Source organism: Papio anubis, unplaced genomic scaffold (genome assembly GCF_008728515.1).
Source record: "Papio anubis isolate 15944 unplaced genomic scaffold, Panubis1.0 scaffold48, whole genome shotgun sequence".
Lineage (NCBI taxonomy): Eukaryota > Metazoa > Chordata > Mammalia > Primates > Cercopithecidae > Papio > Papio anubis.
In genome coordinates, this window is record NW_022164993.1 from 278,920 (window position 1) to 293,615 (window position 14,696).

At 52.5% G+C, this 14,696-nt stretch overlaps 2 pseudogenes; both read right to left on the reverse strand.

The window, feature by feature from the left end:
- Window positions 1-145: 145 nt before the first annotated feature.
- On the reverse strand, window positions 146-264 carry LOC116273226 (annotated as a pseudogene).
- A 4,456-nt stretch (window positions 265-4,720) lies between these two features.
- On the reverse strand, window positions 4,721-4,839 carry LOC116273233 (annotated as a pseudogene).
- Window positions 4,840-14,696: the final 9,857 nt, after the last annotated feature.

Below are 14,696 nucleotides of genomic sequence, written 5' to 3' on the forward strand. Positions count from 1 at the left end.
AGAAAGAAAGAAAGAAAGAAAGAAAAGAAAGAAGGAAAGAAGAAAGAAAGATAAAAGAGAGAAAAGAAAGAAAGATAGAAAGAAGAGAGAGAGAAACAGAAGGGAAGAAAGGAAGGTAGAAAAGAAAGACATGAAAGAGAAAAAAAACTTATAGTGCCCGGTTTTTCCAGGCGGTCTCCCATCCAAGTACTAAATGGGCCCAACCTTGCTAAGCTTCCGAGATCAGACGAGATCAGGTGCCTTCAGGGTGGTATGGCCGTACACACCTGCAGAGGCCCTTGGCTGCCCCAAGAACCCTTCCCAGTCATGTTGGCCGGCTTCCAGCCAGCACTGCCAGCCCGGGGACTCCGGGTTCAGATTGGAACCCCCAAGCTGCTCGCATGTGGAAATCCCCCGGCTCCTGAGCTGCTGAGCCTTCACCACGTCAGGCCCACTAGGAACGGGGAGTGCTCAGAGGAGTCAGAGCCCAGAGCCGACGATCCTGAAACACCGTCCAGTACTCTGCCCTGTCACAGAGGTGTTCTTTTGGATCTCTTGCTACTCTGGAGCTCCTGAGAGGCCCCCTCATGCCCCACCCACCCAGAGCTGTCACGGCTGGCCAAGGGCGAACAGCTAGCACAGCCGAGTGTGGCTGTTTTCTTACAACGTCCCCATCACGGTCGCTTGTCATGACCAAGAGCTGGCAGTGGAGCAAGATGGCGTGGGGCGTTGGAAGTTGGGGGATGGCCCTGTTTGCCCCTGGGCTGGCACTAGAGCTGACAGCCTGATCAGCGGCAAGAGGGGCTAAGAGAAACCCAGTCACACCCCACCACCACCAGGAGCAAATCCACAGCCCCACACACAGACATGCCTGGGCGCACATGCGTTGGAACCCACGCACGGGCACGTGCACACACACAGACACACACACATACATGCACTCACACAAAAGCGGCTTGAAGGAGAGCAAGGAAGAGATGGATGGAGAGATTGAAACCAATGGTGGGAGAGACACATCCATCGAGAGAAACAAGTGAATTGGAGAGGGAAAGAGACAGACTGAGATTCAGAGAAAGAGAGAGGGAGAGAGAAAGAGAGAGAGACAGGGAGACAGAAGGAAGGCAACAGAAATTGCGGGAGGTGCAGGGGAAACTCAGAAGGTCAAGGGGGAGGGAGATAGGGAGCAAGAGAGATAGAGCCATGGAGAGGGAGCATCCTGGTCCAGTAGGCAGGGACATTTTGAGCAGGTCAGGATAGGGTGGAGGGGGCATGGGCTGGGCCAGAATAGGGTGACCAGGCCGTTCATGTAAGAGGAGCAATGGAGTGCTGAGACTGGTTTTTTCTTGGGCTAATTGCTTGATTTGGAGGTGGGTTTCATAGGCTCCTTCTTTTGTTGGCACCTCCCTGTGCTCCTGGTGTGGTATGTTGGGTCCCTAGATTCGCAGAGTGCACCCATCCATTTGGTGGGAGCCATGGCACCGGGTGTGCCCATGGTGCCCGAGGCCTGGGTCTCTGGCATGTCCTCAGGACTGGAGTTTACACAAAGTTGGTGGCAATGGAATCTGGGTGTACTGGGACTGTTTTCCCAATGGCTGGCAAAGCAATGTCCTTCCCCCTGATAAAGTGGTCCCTGAATTCTGGAGCGGAGGTCTTGCTTGGCATGTGTGGAACCCGCTGCCCCTGCCCACCCATTCCCCCAGTTTGGAAGGTTGCGGCGGCACCTGATGAGTGCATTGAATCCCCTGGGTGTTCTGAGAGTGGGAAGGCAGCACGAATGGCAGGGAACTTGTGCCTGCACCTTTATGGAGTGGCCTCCTGACCTACCGGGATGGACCCGGGATCCTGGCATGGTGGTGATGAAGTGGAAGTTGTGGGAGGTTTCTGCCCAGTTGTGTTTTGGTGGCGGACCCCCAAGAGGATGTCCGCAGCTGCGGTGCTGTTGTAGGTGGGCAATAAAGTGGGAACAGAGTACTGGGAAGCTTGGAAGCATAGCAAGAGTAGTGGAAAGGGAGGGATGGTTGAAGCCACAAAAGACTACAGCAGGTCCGGCTCCATGGATCATGGGTGTAACCACAGCACGTTGGGATTCCGAGGAGGGTGCATCACAAGGTCAGGAGATCCAGACCAGCCTGGCTAACACTGAGAAACTCCATCTCTACTTAAACTACAAAACATGAGCCCAGCGTGGGGGTGGGCGAATGTAGTCCCTGCTGCTTGGGAGGCTGAGAGAGGAGAATCATGTGAACCTTGGAGATGGAGCTTGAAGTGAGCTGAGATTGTGCCACTGCTCTCCATCCAGGGTGATAGAGCGAGACTCTGTCTGGCAGAGAGAGAAAGAAAGAAAGAGAGAGAGAGAAAGAAGGAAGGAAAGAAGGAAGGAAGGAAGGAAGGAAGGAAGGAAGAAAGGAAGAAAGGAAGGAAGGAAGGAAGGAAGGAAGGAAGGAAGGAAGGAAGGAAGGACTGAATGAAGGATGAATGGAATGAATGAATGAAATGAATGATAATGGGAATAATGAAGCCGAATGAATGAATGAATGAATGATGAATGAATGAGGCCGAATGAATAGCCGAAATAATGAATGAATGTGATGATGAATGAATGATAATGAATAAATGAAGGAAGAAAGAAAGATGAAAGAGAAAGAAAGCAGAAAAGAGAAAGAAAGAAAGAAGGAAAGAAAAAGAAAGAGAAAGAAAGAAAGAAAAGAACTAACAAGAAAGAAAGAAAGAGAAAGAAAGAAGAAAGAAAGAAAGAAGGAAAAGAGGAAAGAAGGAAAGAAAGAAGAAAGAAAAAAGGAAGGAAAGAGAGAAAGAAAAGAAAGAGAAAGAAAGAAGAAATAAGGAAAGAGGAGGAAAGAAAGAAAGAAGGAAAGAAAGAATAAAGAAAGAGAAAGAAAAGCAAGAGAAAAGGAAAGAAGGAAAGAAAGAAAGACAGAAAGAGAAAGAGAAAAAAGAAAGAAAAGTAAAAAGGAGCATAGAAGAAAGAAAGAGAGAAAAAAAGAAAGAAGAAAGAAAGAAAGGAAAAAAAAGAGAGAAGAGAGAGAGAAGGGAAGAAAGGAAGGTAGAAAAGAAAGAAAGACAAGGAAGAAAGCCAAAACCTACAGCACCCGGTATTCCCAGGCAGTCTCCTCCCCACGCAAGTACTAACCAGGTCGGACTTGCTTTTGTTTCCAAGAACAGATGACGATTCAGCTGCTCAGGTTATATGGACGAGACACCCAGCAGAGAGGCATCACCTGAGCCGTCCAAAGAGCCCAACCCAGCCATGCCCGACGGCTTCCCACTGGCAACGCCATCCCAGGCCCAGTGGGCTCTTATCAGGGACTCGCTGAGGCTCCTCGCAGCCTTCCACCAGTTCCCGGTAGCCTCCTGAGTTTCCCCCACCACCCGGCCCTCATACCAGGGGAACACTCTGAGGCATCAGGGCCCAGGGCCCACAATCCTGGGACACAGTCCGGTCCTCCACCCTGTTGCAGAGGTATACTTTTGATCCCTGGTGGCTCAGGAGTTCCTGCAAGGCCCTCTTGCCCCACTCCAGCCAGAGCCTTCAGGGGCTGGCCAAGGGCTTAACTGGTGGGCCCACCGCATGGCCTTTTCTCACAATGCCATCCTCCAGTGCTCTGCACCTTTGGGGTCTGGCCCGTTCTCCCAGGCTGGAGCTGGGCCTCCTAGCAGGTCAATGGATAGGCATAAGAGAGGAATGCTGTCATTTCCAGTGGTGCTGCCAGTGGCTAACCCAGAAGGAAGTCCCCAGACGGCAGGGATGGGCAGCACAATAAAGGGGGAGCAGAGTCAGAGGTGATTGGGAAGAATGGCATAGTAGGGGAAGGGAGTGAGGGGGGAAGCCACAAAAGCTTACTACAGGCCGGGCGGGTGGACTGGGCGAATGTAATCCCAAGACTTTGGGAGGCCAAGCAAGGCATGGATCATGAGGTCAGGAAGATTCAGACCAACCTGGCTTACATGGTGAAACCCCATCTCTACTAAAAAACAACAAAAACAGGAGCAGAGAGTGGTGGATGGAAAGCCTGTAGTCCTTAGCTGCTCGGGGAGGCTATGCAGGAGGAATGGTATGGAACTCAGGAGAAAGCTGGACACAGCCCAGCCTGGGTGACAGGAGTGGAGATGGAAGAAAAGAAGGGAAGGGAAGGAAGGAAGGAAGGAAGGTAGGGAGGGAAGGAAGGAAGGAAGGAAGGAAGGAAGGGAAGGAGGAGGGAGGAGGGAGGGAGGGAGGGAGGGAGGGAGGGAGGAATGAATGGAATAATGAAGAATGAAGGAATAAGGAAGGAAGGAAGGAAGGAAGGAAGGAAGGAAGGAAGGAAGGAAGGAAGAAAGAAAGAAAGAAAGAAAGAAAGAAAGAAAGAAAGAAAGAGAGAAAGAAAGAGAGAAGGAAGGAAAGACAAATGAAAGAGAGAGAAAGAAAGAAAAGAAAGAAAAAAGGAAAGAAAGAAGAAAGAAGACAGAGAAACAAAAAAAGAAAGAAGGAAGGTTAGAAAGAAAGAAGGAAGGAAGGAAGGAAGGAAAGAAAGAAGAAAGAAAGAAACAAAGAAACAAAGAAAGAAAATGAAAGAAACAAAGAAATACAGAAAGGAAGGGAGAGAGAAAGAAAGAAGGAAAGGAAGAAGAAAGAAAGAAAAAAGAGAGAAAGAAAAGAAAGAAAGAAGAAAAAGAAAGAAAGAAGAGAAAGAGAACGGAAGAAAGGAAGGTAGAAAAGAAAGAAAGACATGAAAGAAAGAGAAAAAGCCTACAGCGCCCAGTATTTCCAGGTGGTCTCCCATCCAAGTACTAAACAGGTCTGACCCTGCTAAGCTTCCGATATCAGAAGAGATCAGGCGTGTTCAGGGTGTTATGGCCATAGATGCCGGCAGAGGCGCCTGGTTGCCCCAAGAGCCCTGACAAGCCATGCCGGCTGGCTTCCAGCTGGCATTGCCAGTCCGGTGCCACAGGGCTCATATCAGGACCCCCGAGCTGCTCGCCTGCGGTCTTCCCCCGGCTGCTGACCTCCCAATCTTCCACCACGTCTGGCCGGCTCAGAACAGGGAGTGCTCCGAGGCATCAGGGCAAAGGGCCCACGATCCTGGGACCCCATCCGGTCCTCCACCCTGTCGTGTAGGAATTCCTTTGGATCCCTGGCCGCTCAGGAGCTCCTGTGAGGCCCCCTCTTGCCCCACCCAGCCAGAGCCGTCACGGCTGGCCAAGGGCAAACAGCCAGATGAACTGGGCGTGGCCTTTTTCTCACAATGCCCCCACAATGGTCGCTTGTTTCAAACAAGACCCACCCAGTGGGCAATAGGGCCTGGGAGGTTGGGGTTGGGGGATGGCCCTGCTCTGTCCCAGGCTGGCACTAGAGCTGGGAGCCAGATCTCCAGTGAGAGATGCTGAGAGAAACCAAGACACACCCCAAAACCACCAGAAGCAAATCCACAGCCTAACACAGACACACCCAGGCCCTCGTGTGTGGAAACCAACACATGCGCGTGCACACACACACAGACACATACATACACACACACACGTGCACGCACACACAAATTGCTTGAAGGAGAGTAGGGAAGAGATGGATGGAGAGATTGAAATCGAGGAAGGGAGAGAGACAGCAATCGAGAGAGACAGGGTAGGTGGAGAGGGAAAGAGACAGACAGAGAGGCAGAGAAAGAGAGAGGGACAGAGAAAGAGAGAGACAGAAGGAAGACGATAGAAGTAGCGCAAGGTGCAGGGGGAAACCCAGAAGAGAGAGGGGGAGGGAGATAGAGATTCAGAGCAATAGAAAATTGGAGAGGGAGCGCAATGCTCCGATAGGCACGGCCCTTTGAGCAGGCCTGGATAGGGTACAGGGGGCTTGGGCTGGCCCAGAACAGGGTGGTCATGCTGCCGTCCATGCGAGGGCAGCAATGGAGCGCTGAGACGGGTCTTGTCTTGGATTAATTGCTTGCTTTGCAGGTGGGATTCATGGGCTCCTTCCTTTGTTGGCACCTTCCTGTGCTCTTGGTGTAGTGCGGTGGGCCCCTTGATTTGTAGAGTGTGCCTGGCAGTTGGCGGGGGCCGTGGTACCAGGCGTGCCCATGGGGCTCGAGGCCTGGGTCTCTGGTGTGTTCCACAGGACTAGAGTTCACACGAAGTTTGTGGCAATGGTAATCCGGGTGCACAGGGACCATTTTCCTGGTGGGTGGTGAAGCAATTTCCTTCCCCCGAATTAAGCAGCCTCTGTGTTGTGGAGTGGAAGTCTTGGCTGGCATTTGTGGCACCGAATGACCCTGCCAGCCCCCTCAACCAGTTCGGAAGGTTGTGGCAGCATCCGAAGAGTGGATTGAATCGCCTGCACCTTCCTGGAGGGGTAGGAACGGCGAACGGCAGGGAATCCACGTCTGCACCTTTGAGATCTGGCCCCTTGCCCTCCCGGGCTGGAGCCAGGCTCCTGGTGGTGTGGTGGCATGGCAGAAGTGGTGGGATGCTGCTACCCGGTGGTGCTTTTGTGGTGGACACCCAGGAGGAGGTCCCCAGCTGTGACGGTGGTGTAGGTGGGCAATAAAGGGGGTGAAGAGTCAGAGGAGGCTGGGAAGCATTTCAACAGTAGGGCGAAAGGTGGGAGAGGGGAAGCCACAAAAGCCTACAGCAGACCGGGCATGGTGGAACACGACTGTAATCCCAGCATTTTCGGGGGTCAAGGAGGGTGGATCACAAGGTCAGGAGATCCAGACTAGTCTGGCTAACATGGTGTAACCCTGTCTCTACTAAAACTACAAACATGAGATGGGCGTGGTGGCAGGCACCTGTAGTCCCAGCTGCTTGGGAGACTGAGGCAGGAGAATGGCGTTTACCTGGGAGAGGAAGCTTGAAGTGAGCCGTGATCGTGCCACTGTACTCCACCCTGGGTGACAGAGTGAGACCCCGTCTGGAAGGAAGGAAGGAAGGAAGGAAGGAAGGAAGGAAGGAAGGAAGGAAGGAAGGAAGGAAGGAAGGAAGGAAGGAAGGGAGAGAGAGAGAGAAAGAAAAGAAAGAAAGAAAGAAGGAAAGAAAGAAGAATGAAAGAAAAAAGAGAGAAAAAGAGAAAGAAAGAAAAGAAAGAAGGAAAGAAGAAAGAAAGAGAGAAGAGAAGAAAGAAAGAAAGAAAGAAAGAAAAGAAAGAAAGAAAAGAAAGAATGAAAGAAAGAAAGAAGAAAGAAAGAAAACAAGAAAGGAGGGAAGAAAGGAAGGAAGGAGGGATGAAAGAAAGAAATAGAAAGAAAGAAAAGAAAGAAAGAAGAAAAAAGAAGAAAGAGATAGAGAAAGAAAGAAGGGAAGACAGAAGAAAGAAAGAAAGGGAGAAAGAAAGAAGGAAAAGAAAGAAAGATGGAAAGAAAGAAGAGAGAAAGAAAATTAAGAGAGAAAGAAAGAAAAGAAAGAAAGCATTAAAGAAAGAATGAAGAAAAAAGAGAAAGAAAAGAAATAAAGAAAGAAGAAAAGAAAGAAAGAAGGAAAGTAAGAAGAGAAAGAGAGAAGAGAAGAATGGAAAGTAGAAAAGAAAGAAAGACATGAAAGAAAGTGAAAAAGCCAACAGTGCCTGGTATTCCCAGGCAGTTTCCCATCCAAATACTAAACGGCCCCACCCAGCTAAGCTTCCGAGATCAGACCAGATCAGGCGCATTCAGGGTGGTATGGCCGTAGCTGCCTGCAGAGGCACCTGGCTGCCCGAAAAGCCTGCCAGCTGCCTGCAGAGGCACCTGGCTGCCCGAAAAGCCTGCCCAACCATTCCCACTGGCTTCCAGTGGGCACCACCAGAACGGGGACACTGGGCTCGTATCGGGAACCCTGAGCCGCTCACCCGAATACTTCCCCCAGCTCCAGAGCTCCAGACCTTCCACTACGTCAGGACCGCTCAGGACAGGGAGTGCTCCTAGGCGTCAGGGCCCAGGGCCCATGTTCTTGGGACCCAGTCCGGTCCTCCGTACTGTCACTTAGGTATTCTTTTGGATCCATGGTCGCTCAGGAGCTCCTGCGTGGTCCCTTCTTGCCCCACCCAGCCAGAGCCGTCAGGTCCTGTGTCGTGTGGCCTTTTTCTCATAACGACGCCACCATGGTCGCTCTTCCCCAAGAAGACCTGGCCGGTGGGCAAGAGGGTTTGGTGGGTTAGGGGTTGGGGTATGGCCCCGCTTGGCCCCGGGCTGGCACTACAGCCGGAAAGCTGATCCCCAGCGAGAGGGGCTGAGAGAAACCTAGACACACCCCATCACCACCAGGAGCAAATCCACAGCCCCACACACAGACACACCCAGGCCCTCGTGCAGGAACCCACACACGTGCATGTGCACACACACAGACACATACACACTCCCACACACTCACAAACACACACACATGCACACACACACAAACGTCTTGAGGGAGAGCAAGGAACAGAAGAATTGGAGATTGAAACTGAGGGAGGGAGAGAGACAGTGATCAAGAGAGACAGGGGAGGGAGAGAGGGAAAGAGACAGAGAGGCAGAGAAAGAGAGTGGGACAGGGAAAGAGAGAGACAGAGGGAAAGTGACAAGTAGCGTGAGGTTCAGGGGCAAACACGGAAGAGAAACGAAGAGGAAGCTAGAAAGCAAGATCGATAGAGCCTTAGAGAGGGAGCACCATGTTCTGTTAGCCAGGGCCCTTTTGAGCAGGCCAGGATAGGGTGGAGGGTGCTTGTTCTGGGCCAGAACAGTGTGGCCAGGCCGTCAATGCGAGAGGCGTAATAGAGTGCTGAGACAGGTTTTTTCTTGGATTAATTGCTTTCTTTCTTTCTTTCTTTTTTGTTTCTTTTATTTATTTATTTATTTATTATTATTATTATACTTTAAGTTCTAGGGTACATGTGCATAACGTGCAGGTTTGTTACATATGTATATTTGTGCCATGTTGGTTTGCTGCACCCATCAACTCCTCAGCAACAATCAACTCGTCATTTACATCAGGTATAACTCCCAGTGCAATCCCTCCCCGCTCCCCCCTCCCCATGATAGGCCCCAGTGTGTGATGTCCCCGTTCCCGAGTCCAGGTGATCTCATATTTCAGTTCCCACCTATGAGTGAGAACATGCGGTGTTTGGTTTTCTGTTCTTGTGATAGTTTGCTAAGAATGATGGTTTCCAGCTGCATCCATGTCCCTACAAAGGACACAAACTCATCCTTTTTTATGGCTGCTTTCTTTGGAGGTGGGTTTCGTGGGCTCCTTCCATTGTTGGCACCTCCTAGTGCTCTTGGCACAATGTGGAGGGCCCCTTGATTTCCAGAGTACCCCTGCCCAATTGGTAGGAACTGTGGCATAGGGCGTGCCAATGGGGCCCAAGGCCTGGGTCTCTGGCGAGTCCTCGGGATTTTAGTTTTAACGAGGTTGGTGGCAATGGGAATTCGGTGCACAGGGACTGTTCTCCTGGTGACTGACGTAGCATTGTCCTTCCCCCAGATAAAGCAGGCCTTGCATTCTGGAACAGATGTCTTGGCTGGCATGTGTGGCACCCTCTGCCCCTGCCGGCCCCTTTAACTGGTTAGGATGGTTGCAGCAGGTCCGATGAGTGGATTGAATCACCTGCGCATTCTGGGAGTGGGAAGGCACTATGAACAGCAGAGAACCCATGCCTTTGCCTTTGGGATCCGGCTCACTGCCCTCCCAGGCTGGAGCCGGGCTCCTGGCAGAGCGGCAGCGAGGCAGAAGAGGTGGGCTCCTGTAGCTCGGTGGTGATTTGGTGACGGACCCCCAGGAGGAGGTACCAGGCTGTGGTGGGTGTGTAGGCGGGCGATAAAGGGAAAGCAGAGTCAGGGGAAGTTGGGAAGCATGTCAACAGTAGGGGGAAGGGAGGGAGAAGGGAAGCCACAAAACCCTACAGCAGACCAGGCACGGTGGATCACACCTGTAATCCCAGCACTTTGGGATGCCGAGGTAGGTGGATCACGAGGTCAGGAGATCCAGACCAGCATGGCTAACATGGTGAAACCCCGTCTCTACTAAAACTACAATACATGACCTGGGCGTGGTGGTGAGTGCCTGTAGTCCCAGCTGCTCAGGAAATGGAGGCAGGAGAATGGTGAGGACCCAGGAGTCAGAGCTTGCAGTGACCGAGATCATGCCACTGCACTCCAACCTGGGTGACAGAGCAAGACACTGTCTGGAAGAAAAAGAAAGGAAGAAAGAAAGAAAAAAAGAAAGAAAGAAGGAAAGAAGGAAGGAAGGAAGGAAGGAAGGAAGGAAGGAAGGAAGGAAGGAAGGAAGGAAGGAAGGAAGGAAGGAAGGAAAGAAAAAAGAAAGAAAAAAGAAAAAGAAAGAAAGAAAGAAAGAAAGAGAAAGAAAGGAATGAGGAAAGAAAGAAGAAACAAAGAAAGAAAGGAAGAAAAAGAGAGAAAGAAGAAAGAAAGAAGAAAGGAAAGAAAGAAAGATAGAGAAAGAAAGAAAAGAAAGAAAGCAGGAAAGAAAGAGGAAAGAAAGAAGGAAAGAAAGATAGAGAGAAGGAAAGAAAAGAAAGAAAAAACAAGGAGAGAGAGAGAGAAGGAAAGAAAGGAAGATAGAAAGGTAAGAAAGACAAGAAAGAAAGCAAAAACCTTGCAGCACCCGGTATTCCCACATGGTCTCCCAACCAAGTACTAACCAGGCGTGACCCTGCTTAGCTTGTGAGATCAGATGAGATTGGGTGTGTTCAGGGTGGTATGGCAATAGACGTGGGCAGAGGTACCTGGGTGCCCCAAGAGCCTGGCACAGCCATGCCCACCTGCTTAAAGCCAGGCTCGGATCGGGACCCCCGGGCCCATCGCTCTCAGCCTTAAACCACTCCCGAGCTGCCGAGCTTCCACCACGTCTGGCCCACTCAGGATAATGAGTGCTCCGAGGCATCAGGGGCCAGGGCCCACAATCCTGGAACACTGTCCGCTCCTCCGCCATGTCGCAGAGGTATTCTTTTGGATCACTGGCAGCTCAGGAGCTCCTGCAAGACCCCTTCTTGCTCCACCCACCCAGAGCCGCCTGAGCTGGCCAAGGGCAAACATCTGGACAACACTTGCCTGGCCCTTCTCTCACAACGACCCGAACACAGTACCTTGGCCGGACCAAGACCCGGCCAGTGGGCAAGTGGGCGTGGGGGGTCAGGGGTTGGGAGATGTCCCTGCTTTGCCCAGAGCTGGCACTAGAGCCAGCAGCCTGATCCCCACTGAGAGGGGCTGAGAGAAACCCAGACACATCCCACCACCACCAGGAACAAATCCACAGCCCCACAGACAGACACACCCGGGTGCTCGTGCTCTGGAACCCACACACGCGTGTGCGCACACACAGAAACACACACACACATACACGCACATGCACGCCCACACAAACAGCTTGAAGGAGAGCAAGGAACAGATGGCTGGAGAGATTGAAACCGAGGGAGGGAGAGAGACAGCGATCAAGAGACACAGGGTAGGGGGAGAGGGAAAGAGACAGACAGAGAGGCAGAGAAAGAGAGAGAGACAGAGAGACAGAGGGAAGGTGACAGAAGCAGCGCGAGGTGCAGGGGCAAACCCAGAAGAGAGTGGGGCAGGGAACTAGAGAGCGAGAGTGATAGAGCCTTGGAGAGGGAGCGCCCCACTCCAGTAGGCAGGGCCCTTTTGAGCAGGCTGGGATAGGGTGGAGAGGGCATGGGCTGTGCCAGAACAGGGTGACCAGACCGTCCATGCAAGAAGAGCAATGGAGCATGGAGATGGGTTTTGTCTTGGATTAATTGCTTGCTTTGGAGGTGGGTTTCATAGGCTCCTTCCTTTTTTGGAACCTCCGTGTGCTCTTGGTGCAGTGCACTGATTCCCTTGATTTGCAGAGGGTGCCCACCTGATTGGCGTGAGCCATGGCACCTGGCGTGCCCACGGGGCCCAAGGCCTGGGTCTCTGGCGTGTCCTTGGGACTGGAGTTACATGAAGTTGGTGGCAATGTGAATCGGGGTGTACAGGGACTGTTTTCCTGGTGACTGGCGTGGCAATGTCCTTTCCCCTGATAAAGCAGCCCCTGCAATGTGGAGCAGAGGTCGTGGTTGGTGTGTGTGGCACCCGATGCCCCTGCCTGTCCCTTCCCCCGGTTTCTAAGGTTCTGGAGGTGCCTGATGAGTGGATTGAATCGCCTGAGCGTTCCAGAAGGCGATAGGCATCGTGAATGGTAGGATACCCATGCCTGCACCTTTGGGGTCTGACCCTGCCTTCCAGGGCTGGAGACGAGCTCCCGGCTGGGCGGCGGCGAGGCTCAAGTGGTGGGATGCTGCTGCCCAGTGGTGCTTGGGTGGCGGACCTCCAGGAGGAGGTCCCCAGCTGTGGCGGTGTTGTAGGTGGGCGATAAAGGGAGAACAGAATCAGGGGAGGTTGGGAACTATGGCGACAGTAGGGGCAAGGGAGGGAGGGAGAAGCCACAAAACCCTAGAGCAGGCCGGCCGAGGTGGATCACACCTATAATGCCAGGACTTCGGGAAGCTGAGGCAGCCCAGCCATGTCTGTCAGCTTCCAGCTGGCTCCAACAGCCCGGAATTGCTGGGCTCGGATCGGGACCCCCGAGCCACTCGCCCGTGGCCTTCCCTTGGCTCCTGAGCTGCCAAGCTTCCACCACGTTGGGCCCGCTCAGAACAGGGAGTGCTCCAAGGCATCAGGGCCAATGGCCCACCATCCTTGGACCCTGTCCAGGTCTCTGCCCTGTCACGGAGGTATTCTTTTGGATCCCTGGCTCCTCTGGAGCACCTGCAAGTCCCCTTCTTGCCCCACAGACCCAGAGCCATCAGGGCTAGCCAAGGTCCAACAGCCAGCCCAGTCACACATGGTCTTTTTCTCACAATGTCCCCATCATGATCGCTTGTCCCGACCAAGAGCCAGCAGGGGGGCAAGAAGGTGTGGAGTGTTGGGTGTTGGGGGATGGCCCTGCTTTGCCCTAGGCAGGCACTAGAACCAGCAGCCTGATCCCCAGCGAGAGGGGCTGAGAGAAACCCAGAAACACCCCACCACCACCAGGAGCAAATCCATAGCCCCACACACTGACACACCGGGGCGCTCTCGCATTGGAACCCACACATGGGCACGTGCAGACACACAGACACACACATACATATGCACGCACATGCAAACGGCTTGAAGGAGAGCAAGGAAGAGATGGAAGGAGAGATTGAATCCGAGAGATGGAGAGAGACAGCGGTCGAGAGAGACAGGGGAGGGGGAGAGGGAAAGAGACAGAGAGGCAGAGAAAGAGAGAGGGACAGAGAAAGAGAGTGAGACAGAGAGACAGAGGGAAGGCAACAGAAGGAGAGTGAGGTGCAGGGGCAAACCCAATAGAGAGGGGGAGGGAGCTAGAGAGCCAGAGCGATAGAGACTTGGAGAGAGAGCGCCCTGTTCCAGTAGGCAGGGCCCTTTTGAGCAGGCCGGGATAGGGTGGAGGGGGCATGCACTGGGCCAGAACAGGGTGACCAGGCCATCCATGCAAGAGGAGCAATGGAGCGCTGAGATGGGTTTTGTCATGGGTTAATTGCTTGCTTTGGAGGTGGGTTTTGTAGGCTCCTTCCTTTGTTGGCACCTCCCTGTGCTCCTGGTGCGGTGCATTGGGCTCCTGGATTTGCAGAGTGTCCCCATCCATTTGGCAGAGGCCATGGCAGCAGGCATGCCCACGGGACATGAGGTCTGGGTCTCTGGCATGTCCTTGGGACTGGAGTTTACACAAAGTTGGTGGCAATGGAATCCAGGTGCACAGGGACTCTTTTCTTGGTGGCTGACAAAGCAATGTCCTTCCCCCGGATAAAGCGGCCCCTGCGTTCTGCAGCGGAAGTCTTCACTGGCCTATGTGGCACCCGCTGCCCCTACTCGCCCATTCCCCCAGTTCAGAAGGTTGTGGCAGTGCCCAATGACTGCATTGAATCGCCTGGGCATTCCGGGAGCAGGAAGGTAGTGCAAATGGTAGGGAACCCATGCCTGCACTTTCTGGTCCTGCCCCATTCCCTCCAGGGATGGACCCAGGCTCCTGGTATGGCAGCAGTGAGGCAAAAGTGGTGGGAGGCTACTGCCCAGTTATGCTTTCGTGGCGGACCCCCAAGTGGATGTTCCCAACTGCGGCAGGGATGTAGGTGGGCAATAAAGTGGGAGCAGAGTTGGGGAGGTTGGGCAGCATGGCGACAGTAGGTAGAAGGGAGGGATGGGGGAAGCCACAAAAGCCTACAGCAGGCCAGGCATGATGGATCACGCCCGTAACCACAGCATGTTGGGATTCCGAGGAGTGTGGATCACGAGGTCAGGAGATCCAGACCAGCCTGGCTAACATGGAGAAACTCCGTCTCTACTTTTTTTGTTGTTTTTTTATTTATTTATTTATTTATTTATTTATTTATTTATTATTATTATACTTTAAGTTGTACGGTACATGTGCATAACATGCAGGTTTGTTACATATGTATACTTGTGCCATGTTGGTCTGCTGCACCCATCAACTCGTCATTTACATCAGGTATAACTCCCAATGCAATCCCTCCCCCCTCCCCCCTCCCCATGATAGGCCCCGGTGTGTGATGTTCCCCTTCCTGAGTCCAAGTGATCTCATTGTTCAGTTCCCACCTATGAGTGAGAACATGCGGTGTTTGGTTTTCTGTTCTTGTGATAGTTTGCTAAGAATGATGGTTTCCAGCTGCATCCATGTCCCTACAAAGGACGCAAACTCATCCTTTTTTATGGCTGCATAGTATTCCATGGTGTATATGTGCCACATTTTCTTAATCCAATCTGTCACTGATGGAC